The sequence below is a fragment of the Symphodus melops genome (genome assembly GCF_947650265.1).
Source record: "Symphodus melops genome assembly, chromosome: 13".
NCBI classification, from domain to species: Eukaryota; Metazoa; Chordata; class Actinopteri; order Labriformes; family Labridae; genus Symphodus; species Symphodus melops.
In genome coordinates, this window is record NC_136703.1 from 6983758 (window position 1) to 6996318 (window position 12561).

The window sequence follows — 12561 nt, forward strand, 5'->3', positions numbered from 1 at the left end:
CACATAGTCCATATATCTACTGTTTGAAGTGGAGCATTTTAAACTTGTGAGGTTGTGGAGTGGAACTTGTATCCAAAACTATTTTATGCTTCAGCGAAAAAAATAAACTTTTTTTTTTTTTTTGCAAGGGTCACTCGTGTTTGATTGTGTGGAAGAAATATAATGAGAAAACATGCCCAGGAGGTTGACTTTACTTTTTTTCTTTATTCATAACAAATTCTACATTATTCAGTTCCCCAATTCAAAAAAAATAAATAAAATAACAGTGTGTCCTCAGATAAGAATAATTTCTTTATTACTTCTTGATGTTTTGCAAATGAAGCTGAGGTTAAAAGTTGAGCTGAATTAAAGTGAATTTTAAAAAATAAATGGCTAAATGCCTATCACATTAACTTGATAGCAAGCATCAAACATTGTCATCATTATGGTGCAGTGTGCTGCAGGCTTAAGGTTCAGATACAGTTCAAACACAGACACAGACATTAAGAGTGTCATGCATTTGCTTCTATTTGTGTTACACATTCAGATTCCTGTAGATATGGATGTGATGATGCACGTTTTATCTGCAGATATACGGCATGTGCATCAACTGTACACACTGTAGGTCGATGATTCATTGGGTCACAAAGACTTCTGCATCCAAGTATGAGAAGCACTATTTAAAACGTGTGTAGCCTCTTACAATAAGTTTACCATCCTTCAAGCATAAAAGCAAGTCCCACAGATGTAAAGATCCATCCCTAAACTTTGCTTTGTGTTTTTGAGTTATCTCCACCTACTTCACTTCCTCTTTTCCACCAAGGCCTCTCTGCTCTGCTATCGCTGACAACCTCAGGTGTGTGTGTGTGTGTGTGTGTGTGTGTGTGTGTGTGTGTGTGTGTGTGTGTGTGTGTGTGTGTGTGTGTGTGTGTGTGTGTGTGTGTGTGTGTGTGTGTGTGTGTGTGTGTGTGTGTGTGTGTGTGTGTGTGTGTGTGTGTGTGTGTGTGTGTGTGTGTGTGTGTGTGTGAGAATGGTGGGCTCACCGCAGACAAGAGGCTGCAGTGTGATAATAAATTACACCAAACGTTGAAAAGTACTGATAAAAGAGCCAGTAATGTCAGGGCTTATGAATACAACAGTCTCTAACATTGTAGCCCCGGGGCCCTTTTAATACCAGGTTCCACTTCCACTTTGGCACTTGCATTGATTTAAGTTACTTTTACGATGCAGTGCGTGGCACAACTTCAAGGGCTCTTGTGGTGTCTAATTTTGTAGCTGAATGCAAAGGGTATACAAAATTAGTTGGGCCTGTGATTGACAATAAGTCATTGCCCATATTCCCCCATGCCCCGCTTCAGTCCTCTTTTCATTGCAACAATGCTGCATTACGTTTAATAGTTTCAGTTCATTTAGACAAACACATACGGTAGATTCTGAGTTAAACCAAGCAACTATACCTGGGGAATACTGGTAATCAATAATTGTCAATCACAGTCCTAACGTATTGTACTCGTTGCATTCAGCTGAAGAAAACATTGTTTTCTTTTCTTTGGTGTCTGCCCTCAGCTCTTAGGGATTTGAACACTGCAAACCTTTGTCGAGCCAAAATACATAAAATATGTAAAGTATGTAATCTGATGGAGCAACTACAGGACCACTGCGAAGAAAAAGAGGCCTATTACTCTGTCCCCCATATTCATCTTTCTTATTGGTGAACCTGAATGTGTGTGTGCCATCTTAGACCTGCTATGAATATAAAAAAAAATCTGGTTTGCTTGTCAATCCAATCCAAACCGTACACACAGCTAGTGTCGACCCCCCAGAGTAACATCCCCGGTCCTGGATGAACAGGTCGTGGATGATACGTTCAACATGTGGCTGCACTACATCTCACAGCACCTCGACTCCCCTAAGACCAACGCCTGGATTTTGTGTGCTGAAGCTCAACACTGAAAACTATCCAAGTTATTCTTCACTCTAAACGCAGCCAGCTCACATGTCATACATAAATCAAAAACTTTTTGAGAGACAGGAAGCAGCAGGGGAGGTCGGGTGAAACACCCCGACAATCCGACTGACATACTGCTAGAGCCATTTCAATAAGTTACTCTTGCCTCAGGAGCTGCTCATCCACAGCTGCAGTTGATTATCCACTCACCACACACATCTCTGCACCTTGGGATTTACAAGCCACAAATCAGTGGTGCTAGTTCCTTCTTGTTTATCACTTAAATTGATGAACTTTACCTTGCAGCAAAATATGCAGAGCGGCCATAGACAGGGACAGCTCAGGCTGGGGTCAGCCGACAGTCATCATTTCTGTTTGCTGCTTGAGATGGCCATAAACGTAACATACATAAATTGCTGTTAATCTGTTACACTTAACTTGATTGAGAGATGGTTCTATTATGTCAATTCAAAAAGGAAATAGGACATTTTTAACCATCATATAAGGAAAAATAACAACATAACAAATGAATGCACTGAAACAGACATAGGAACATACCGACATCTATCATTGTCTCCTTTGGATTGGCTGCTAATCCAGACAGGAGCAGAAATACAATGAATGGTCAGGACTTCAAAATCGAATCACTGATGCCAACTTGCCCTCCAGTCAGGATTAGTCTCTTAAGTCAGAAAGGAGGCGGGATTCATCAGTCCCTGGACACAGCATGTTTCAGCCTTAACCTCAGGTAGACGTTTCAGCGTAATGCGCGCCAAAACAAGCAGACCAGGAACAGATTCTTCCCACAGGCCATTGTGGCTCATCTATAATAAACGCTTACATCATTCTTACGGTGTGAATAACCCTTTATCACTGCAACAAACACTTGTCCAAAAGTACATTTTGTTATTTGTTTTTAAGGGCTATATGTTGAATCAAATAAAAATCCATCCAGACATGGGCTTCCCACAATGGAAATATGCAAAATACCCTGATTGTGACTGAATTATATACAAGAGGATATAATATAATATACAGCACCAGTGAAAGAAAAAAAAAAAAGTGATCCCTGGAGCAGCTCCTGGTGTCATGGTTTGGTTTGGTTTTGTCTGTGTTTCTTGTTTTAGTTTTCATTCTGTCCTTAGTGTTATTTGTTTCCTCGTGTGGTTTGTTTCCCTTGTATGCTTTAATGTTTCATAGTCTTGTGTTTACTTTAGTCTTGAGTGTGTCTCTCTGTGTTCTCCTATGTTACCTGTTTGTTTAGTTCCTGTCTTGTGTTTTAAGTGTAGTCTTTAGTGTTTCCTGTTTTATTTTGTAGATCTGGTTTTGGTGGTGGTGTTAGGTTTTACTTTGTACATGTCCTCAGTGTTCTGGTCTTGTGTTCTTTGTTCCTTGTGTTTTCCCGCCTTTGTGATTACCCTGATGTTCCTCACCTGTCTCGTTAGTCTCACCTGTGTCCAATTACCCCTGTCTATTTAGTCTCTGTGTTTTTCCTCAGTCTCTTGTCGGTTCATTGTATTGTCTTTGTCGTTAGTGTCTCGTGGTCTGTCGTCCTGGAATATGTTTCATCTCCCTGCTCCCTGTGTTTTCTCCTCCTGGTTTTTGGATTTTTGGTTTTTGGTTTTTGAGACGTTTTGGATTTAGTTTGTTAAGTAAGTTTTTGTTTCGCCTTTTTGTTCAAATAAATTAGTTTATTCTGCACATGGGTCCTCCTCCCTGTTTCCTGCCTGCTAACCCGTGACACCTGGACACTGATCAGGTTCGATTGTGTATTGTCTAACTATTTTAGATTTATGGCAATTGATTAGAAATAAAAACAAAAAAAAAAACATTCCTGCTTGCCCCAATGCAACCCAACAAACCAGTTTAACCAAGAAAACAGAAGAGAACATGTAGCTCAATATGAAAGTGGTACATGCAGCAGACGTATATACTGTACAGCAGATACTGTAGATTAAACAATATTCCACTCCACATCTAGACCTCTAATCTTTATTTCCTTTGCATCTGTTTTGTAACTGATAAAATGCATCCCTTCAATGTAAGGCTTGGTTGTTAATAAGGTGGTTTTGTGCAGTATTTCTTGTATCCTTCTCTTCTGCAAGTGACTGTTCTACTTCCAATCCTTGACAACAAATTAGTCGAGTCATGTGTTTTTACTTTTTTCTATTTCGGTTCAATGCTCTGCTCTCAACAAAAACTGATAGAATAAATAATGCAGTGTATACATTACAAGACAACAAACAAATAAAAACATGTTGTGTTAGAAACACAACACAGATTTTATTTTCAAAAGCATTTGAAGATAATCAAAAGTGATTGCATAACTTCTATGGTGCTAACTTTACTGAAACATTGCCCATCTTTTTACAAAGCGTTGATTCACTTTATAACAGCTATTAAATCATCTTTAGCTATGAACATGCCACTTATTGACCTGCAAATCTCCATGTGGGAACTACAGCTCTATCTTATGTTTTATCAAGCAGCAACTATCAACACTATCAAATGCGGACATGGGTCAGATTGTGGAGCAGACACCCCTTGTACAGGATGACTGCAGTCCTGGTCACGCTGGCTGCACTTTTGATTCCTGGTCATGTTGTTATTTGGTGCATGTCATTCACCAATGTTTCTCACAGTCTTTTGGGTCTTTTGTCCTATCAAAAATAAAAGCAAAATCCCCTCCCCAAAGAAACAAAAGGAAAGATTGGTTTAGCAGCTGGCCATAAAGTGGTCATTGAAGTACTGGCCAACCCAAGAATTGGCAAACAGCAAGAGGTGTGTTTTTTTTGTTGTTGTGTGCATGCTTACTGAAACATACAAATCTACTGGCACTGACTTCAGGAGAACCGGAGAAGGCTACTTTTGAAGCCAGGTTCATTTTTGACAACTTAAGCTGTTACGGTTTGGTTGACAATGCTCTTACTTTTTCCTGTGACAGTTGACAACATCCCAGATATTCATAGACTCTAGCCAGGAATGTTTTAAATACTCATTTATGTACTTAACCTTAGCTGAAGGTGTTCCTTGAAAGGTTTCTGCTATGCTGTACATTAAAGGCCTTTCTTCTTAACAAATGATGCACCGCAGTTTAGATGCAAATTACTAAACCTTTTGTGACCTTTTATTGAAGGCCCATTTCTCCTCCAGGTGGAGAGCGAGTCCCTGGCTCAAGTGAAGGAGTTCAATTATCCTGCCTTCTTTTTCACAAGTGAGGGTGAAATGGAGCATGAGATGGACAGACGGGTTGGTGCAGCGTCAGCAGTATTGCAGGTGTTGTTCCAGACCGTCATGGTGAAGAGTGAACTCAGCCAAAAGGCTGTTTGTCAATCTACGTTCCAACTCTCACCTGTAGACATAATCTTTGTTAGTGACCAAAAGAATGAGATTGTGGATAGAAATGAGTTCCCTCAAGGGTGACATGACTCAGCCTTCGAGATAGGATGAGAAGCTCAGACATTCAGAAGGAGCACCAGGGTAGAGCCACTGCTCCTTCAAATCCAAGGGAGCCAGTTGAGTTGGCTTGGGTATCTGATTAGATGCTCATTGGTCGCCCCCCTTTGGAGGTTTTGTATCTCTTTTGGTATGGGAGCTAGCCACTTACTTAGATGAATGGATTGAAGGATTAATGCCATTGGCAAAGACTACTTGGACCTACTTAGAAACATGTTTTTCTGAATAACAGATTTAAATGCAGTTCTGTATTTTGAAAATACATATTTTCTGGATTTGCTGATAGAACAAGATCTTCTAAATTCTGCTAAATAAAGTCTATGGTTTTGAGAGTTAAATGTCAGCCTTGACAACAGACCATTTGGAAATATGTACCTCATTGCAGAGAGGTGCCAGTGCCATGGCATGTGTATGTTTTTGTATATATGTGGCTTGTGTAGGGGGATTTAATTGGCTGCCAGAGTGAGCAGGGACAGGTCGGGTATATACTGTAGGTGGGTGCCAGAAACTGTGTGTGTTTATGTTCTACTGCTTTTTCAGACTATGTGCCACCTACTTGGTAGCACACACACATTTTCCCTTCTGAGATTAGCTCATTAATGGAAAGAACAAGGAAGAAAGAGGAAAACGAAAACACAACTACTGGGTTGGCAAAAAAAAATGCAATAGTGCATCTAACACTTTTATTTTGATATTTAAAGTGATGTTTAGTTTTTTTTTAAATGTTTGTACAATATAGATGTAGTTTAGATTTTTAAATATGTTTCAATCGCTAACCATGAAAGGAAAATTTGATCAAAATCTATCACTAAATGTTTCAAATGTATTAAAAAGAAAGAACAAAAATGGTGAAACTAGGTACGTGCATGGCAGATGAGTCAAAATGTCTCGATTTTTCCAGAGCTGGAGTCAGGGTCAAGAGGCAGGAAATAGGAAGAGGAAAGATTTAGCGAAGGAAGTTGCCTTGGGGCTTTTGAAAGTCTTGAAGGATGGGAGGGAAAAAATGTGGGAGGAAAGAAGCACGAAGGGAGGCAGAGAGCCCTTTGGCTTGATGTAAGCATCTCTTCTCAACCAATTGGGAGAGAAAGGAACGAAGTAGAGTGAAGAAAAATGGAGGAGAAAGATAAAAGGCTGCTCTGGGGCCCTCTCGGTGTGATGAGAGGACAAACAGATGGTTCACTGTGTTCAAATTAGCATGTCTTAATTTGAAGTAACACCATGATGCATTAATTTATTGTGTATATATGTGTGTGAAGGGGACAGAAAGGTAGTGCCATAATAAATTTAGTCACTGATACACTTAAAAGCTTCTCTGTGCTGAAGACAAAGAGGTCTTCAAGTGCCTTGAAATGGCTTCTCACTGCATGTTTAACTTTAAAGCATCCCACGTAAGTGTTTGTTTTCACCACCTGGGTCAAACATTAGTGCTATTTGGACAAACTTAAAACTTCAACAAACACAAAAAAGTTATCTATTAAGACTTCCAGAGCTGTACAACTTTACCAACAATGTTTAAACGGCTCTTTCATACAATTTATTTTGTATAAAATGTTGCTCAATTGCTGATGAATTAACCAACTTTTAATTCTGTGTAGGTGATTGGGATGTAACAATACAGTCAGCCCACAGTTCAATAAGTACCTTGGCTTTTTGGTCACAGTACACAGTTTGGTTCCAACATCCTGGGATGTTAAAGTGTTAAGTGTTTTGACGGTTCAGATAAATAGCCATATGTGTTTGTTTGTGTTTATATGGTTTATGTAGATTGCTAAAACACAGCTGGTCCAAAGAGTTATTCCCAAAAAAACGTACTGCAATGCATTATTGTATCTTCAAAAAATTGTACTAACCAAACCAAACTTAATCCATCATAGAAGGATGCATGTGAAGCAGGTTAAACCTCAGTTAACATCTCTAAGCTATGCCAAACAAGGAGAGAGAGTCCTGAACACAAAGCAGACATTTCTGTTTGTCTGGAAATGGATTCACTGCTTTGCTTGGGTTCTTTGACAGCATTGTTTAGCGCTTGAATGATAGCCAGATGCTTTGTTGTGAATATCCATCAAATACTGTGCACTTCACATCGTGATTGCTTGCACTGCATCAACGTTCAAGATGCATCTGTGGACGATTTTACCTCTAGATGAAGTTCTTTAGATAATCTGTGTAAAATGATAACCTTATTTAGAATTGTTTCAGTTGTGTTGTTGAATGTGTTGCTCTTGCTTGTTGTGTTTTTTTTACCTGTGTGGATTTATTGTGACAATAACCAATAAGTAGGATGATCAAGGAAACAAAATAAAAACCATCCATTTTAGCTTCTTTTAATAAATAGTTAAGTAAAAACTTTAAACTCTAATCTTTTGGACAGCTCCTCACTTGTGTGGGCATGGCTTTTTCTGAGCTACAACATAGTAACACAGTACTAGCAATTAGCCTAAAACATGGCTTATTGCTGGTAGGTCTTATTGCCAGCATAGATTTCTTTGGATATATATAAATAAATAGGCACAATGATGTATTCTATTTCATATCCACTGTAACATTAAATGGCAGTAAAAATTATATATTTTAATATACGTAAAGTTATTTGAAAAATGGGGTGGGGGTCTCACTTAGAGATGCGTTTGTTCTCTAAAGGATAAATCTAAAATCGGCACATCTTATTGGGTGCCTATTAGCTGGCGCTAATATCTTCATCATTAGCAAATCCATTCTACCCGCTATCTGCTCCATCTCATAGTTATATGATATTGAAGTGTAATCACGCACAAGAAGTTGTTCTGCTCTGCACTTGCTCTTGTATTCTATCTGATTGTGGACCTGAGCCGCCTGTATCACGTCTCTCTGATGAGCAGAGTTATGCTGTACGCTCTCATCCTGACCACGCTCTAATCTACATCCAGATGATGAGCTGTATGCGCATGGGACACTTTTACCAGTTTATTGTGCGGTCTAGTCTTTGCAGAGGTAATCAAAGTTTCGTGGTTCAAAACAAAGCTTACTCCCAGCTACGAACTCATCCAAATAAAAACATTCCCACACCTATCCTGAGTAATAACCCAAAGTGTTGTCTCCACACGTTTGGACAGAGTGTCCAATTGAGGTGAGCCTCTGGCAGTTCCAGACAGATCCAACCCCTGATTCTAATAACAACAGCAAAGTCAAAGTCATGTTTACAGACCTATTCGAAATCATCAAGATTTGGAATTGTTGTCATGATCACTGACAATGATCTGACTACATCCCTTGTCACTTACCACCTACTCCCAGCAGACTGTTACATTTCAACTCTAATCTAGCGTGCATATGAGCACAATTAATTGTGAATTAGAAATGTTTTGCAAGGTAGTTCTTTTACCAAATGAATGATAGTTTATACCCACAAACAGCACCTATACATTTAGGCCACATTAAACCATTTTTTAAAATCACAGGTTAAGCTCCACAAACGTTTTTGTGAATCAGGCTGCACACTCATCCAAGAATCTTGAAGCAGTAGGTTTTTTTTGCAATTTTGTGTTAAGTTAATAATGGATGGACAACTTTTGTTTGTCAAATGACACATGAGTCACAGCCACACACCCAAGTAGTTCATGCTAAATACCAAAAATAGAAACAAATTAATTTGAAAGTCATCACTTTAAATCTGGTAACTTTAAGCTAAGTTGGCAGTACAACTGCCTTTCAAAAAACAGCCCAATGGCATTCATCTTTATCACTTTCTTCTTCCCAACTGAGCTGTCTCCCAAAACCACTGCCTCTGTTTGACTGATGCTGAGCCATTTTTGGGTTTCTTCCCCTCCAACTTCCTTGGTTTCACATCTTTTGCCAAGTTCTTGCTCAACTGAGCAACCAGACTACTGCTGTAAGGACATTTTGGGCTAGTTTTCTAATATATGCACAGCATCTGACTGAAATCCAAGCTTGATGCATAATGAATAACACGAAATAAATGATGAAAAGTTTCATACACCTGTGCACCATCTGTGTCAAGTAGGTTCTATGTTTGGTTTCTTCCCTCTTTTCTGTCCCTTGATATCACTCCCCTTCTATTCTGCATTTCATAGAAAGAGGCACTTTTTTTTCCAATGAAAGATGCTGTCAACACTGAAAATGTTTGTAAAACGCAGTTCAAGTTGTGCATCGTATTCCCTTTTTGACTTTCAACGCAAGCACTTTCTTTGGTAGTGAGTTAGACAGAGTTAGAGGGTTTGGCTGGGATGACTCATGGACGCGGAGGGGAGGATATGTAGCGATATACTCAATCATCTTCTTTCCTACTCGATCCCCTTTCATTGACTTTAAAGATGAAAGCACTCGCTCTGCCCTGAAAACGGATGAAAGCTGTCTACATCTGAAATGTCTACCAAACCCTTCTCCGAACTCACAAGCTTTCCACCAAAATAAATACTTTACGCTTTTTTTGTTTGTTGATAAAAACAAGTACAGATACGTCCCCCCCCCCTTTCTTAAGTTCCTATAGAATTGTTAAAATAAGAATCAATGCCATGTATTGTCTTGGTAAAATTTACAAAGCTCTGACTTCTGTTCTAAAAGATAACACATTATTATCTTTCAAATAAGATTTTTCTTATCTTCCATCTAGATTATTGGTATGTCCTTCACATGTTCCCCAGTCAAGCTCTTTATGTTGCCCAATTTTTACCTAAAATTATCCTTTGGTCCCACATGGCCTCTGTTCTTGCATTGACCACTCTGATCCTGAAGTCTTGGCTTTTTTTTTTTTGTGCTTTTTTTTTGCTTTTCATTCTTCCACTTCATCTGTAAAAGTAAAGGTGAACAGGCCTTTGATGTTTGAGTCCAAACCCTGAGGAATGATCCTCCCCAATCTATCAGATTTACTGAATCTTTTGACTGTTTTCAGCAGTTCCTAAAAATCCAACAAAGCTTTTTATAGCGTTTCCTCTTCTGTTTTGTTCCCTGAAGGTATCTCCGTTTCAAAAGCAGAAGCAGCCACAGTTCCCAAAATGTGATGAAAGGTTGAAAGAGCTCACCAACCACTACATCCAAGATTCACATTTAAAGGATGTGTGCCTGAGCCCAATTATGTAAAAAAACACAAATTTGGCGAAACGTTTTTGACTGCAAACATGGATGTGAACAAACAATATACAGCCACTAAGGCTTGGACATTTTTTATCCCAATGATGCTGTTCTGATTTAAAGTTAACAGTTTTAATTTTTCTAGTTTCACATTAAAGAAATATTTTGGAGACTTTTGTCATGAGTAATTAAAGTAGGAGTGGTTTATTATGGCCATTCATCCACTGTATATTGTGGTCAAAAAGTAACAACAATCATTAAGGGTGGTCTCGGGCCAGGATCCATGTATGCTGGACACTAAGGTCTGTTTATTTTAATCAGTGTGAATACAAATGTACTGTACTCAGGCACTGGGCTCGAGTCCGCACACCTGGTCTAGGGCTCAGTTCACTTGAGCTCAAGTACAGTCCCCAGAAGATGTGAACACAGCTGTGCTCAAACAAGGAAGTGGACAGCTATTTGACTTAACTCTAAGCGGCTCCGTTCACTTCAGAATTCAGCACAAACTTGTTTTGCCTTCTGAGCCGCACAGTATATGTGGACGTAGGAAGAGCTTCATTGTTGGCATCTTGGAAGTAACTAAATCATATGACAGAAAGAAGGATGGACTCTTCTTCCATTGTTGCCTCTTATTCGTTCTTCTTTTTGGTGGATTTGCAAACCAGCTATTTGCATGCTGCCCCCTGCTGTCTCAAACTGTGTACCCATAATGTAAGAATATGCGTGTTACTGTATAAGCCATGTCAACGCAGCATTGCAAGATACCCACTCAGAGGAAACGGTCCAGAGTTTAAAACCCAAAGACCACTGGGTTTCATTGGTTTCACTTTATTACCATAAAGAAACCTTCATCTTTTGGTTCTGATTTACATTTTTTGGTGGTATTTTTTATTTTTTTACAAAATGTTTTGAACAATGCACATCCTTCTGTCAGACAATAGTAATTACAATAAAAAGACATGTATCCGTCTATCCCATATTATATTGTTTATTTAGGCACCAACATAGTAAAAATCTGTATTTGTACTTCTGAAGTTAAAATTTCTGTCTGCCATCGCAGCTTACAAGATTCAATAAAGCTTCCATCATTTTTGTGTTGATCACAGCTGGGATACTGAATTCGAATCTGAAAAAGTTTGCAGAATTTGAAAATTCACTTTAACCCAGCACTCATTCAGAGGACCCACCAGAGTCTGTCATCTTTTCTCGTTTCATATTTTCCCTAAAATGTTTTAAGCTTTAGGTATGGTGACGGTGCAGGACAAGCATCTCAAGTCTGCCCTCCTGGCTCTCCCTTGGACTTCAAACAGACCTGACTCCACTTTGATGTTGCTCTGGGTGATTGTCCTGCTGGAAATTAATCGTTTCTCACACAACTTGAAGCAACTTTCAGTAGCCGCTCTCTTTAGTTAATGTGATCCTCTGGATGTCACATCTCAAGGATCCCAACATCTAAAAATGTCCACTTACATGAAGTGCCAGGCAGGAAGCTTTTCTGTCTGGACATACGTCATGGTAAATGAATACATGAATTAATTCACATTTTATTTTCATGTCTGATGATATTGTTAGCATTATCTACTCTTCTAATTTGGGACTAGTACTTTTATTTTCAATATTTTTTTTCCACTGCTGATGTTTTATATATATATATATATATATATATATATATATATATATATGTGTGTGTGTGTGTGTGTGTGTGCTCTGGAGCATGTGCACAAAACATTTCTGCGCTGACAGTCTGTCGACAAGGGCTGCAGTAGCAGACACTGCTCCGTTGACTTTTTAAATTTTGTTTTTGGTTTTTCAGATCGTTTATTTCCCGATCAGATGCTGAGCAAAGAGGATATGGGTACAAACACGATCCGTAGCGGGAAAACACAGAAAAAAACCCGAGGTGGACACGGGGCCTTGGAAGCATGATTTTTAATTATGGATAGCAGTATCTCAACTTTTCTAAAATAGTTTCATGCAGATCGTTTCTGACACAGAATCAATACTCAAACTTCAAAGGCAGATGATGCAGAAAATCCATTTTTGATAATTAATTGTTTGAGAAAGATTGTGTGAAAGAACTTTCGAAATAGTTTTTCTTTTTGAAGTGTCTG

General features: G+C 38.8%; 1 protein-coding gene across 1 annotated transcript in view; it reads left to right on the forward strand.

The window, feature by feature from the left end:
• nphp4 (nephronophthisis 4) overlaps positions 1-12561 on the forward strand; it is a 180980-nt gene that overhangs the window by 26220 nt on the left and 142199 nt on the right.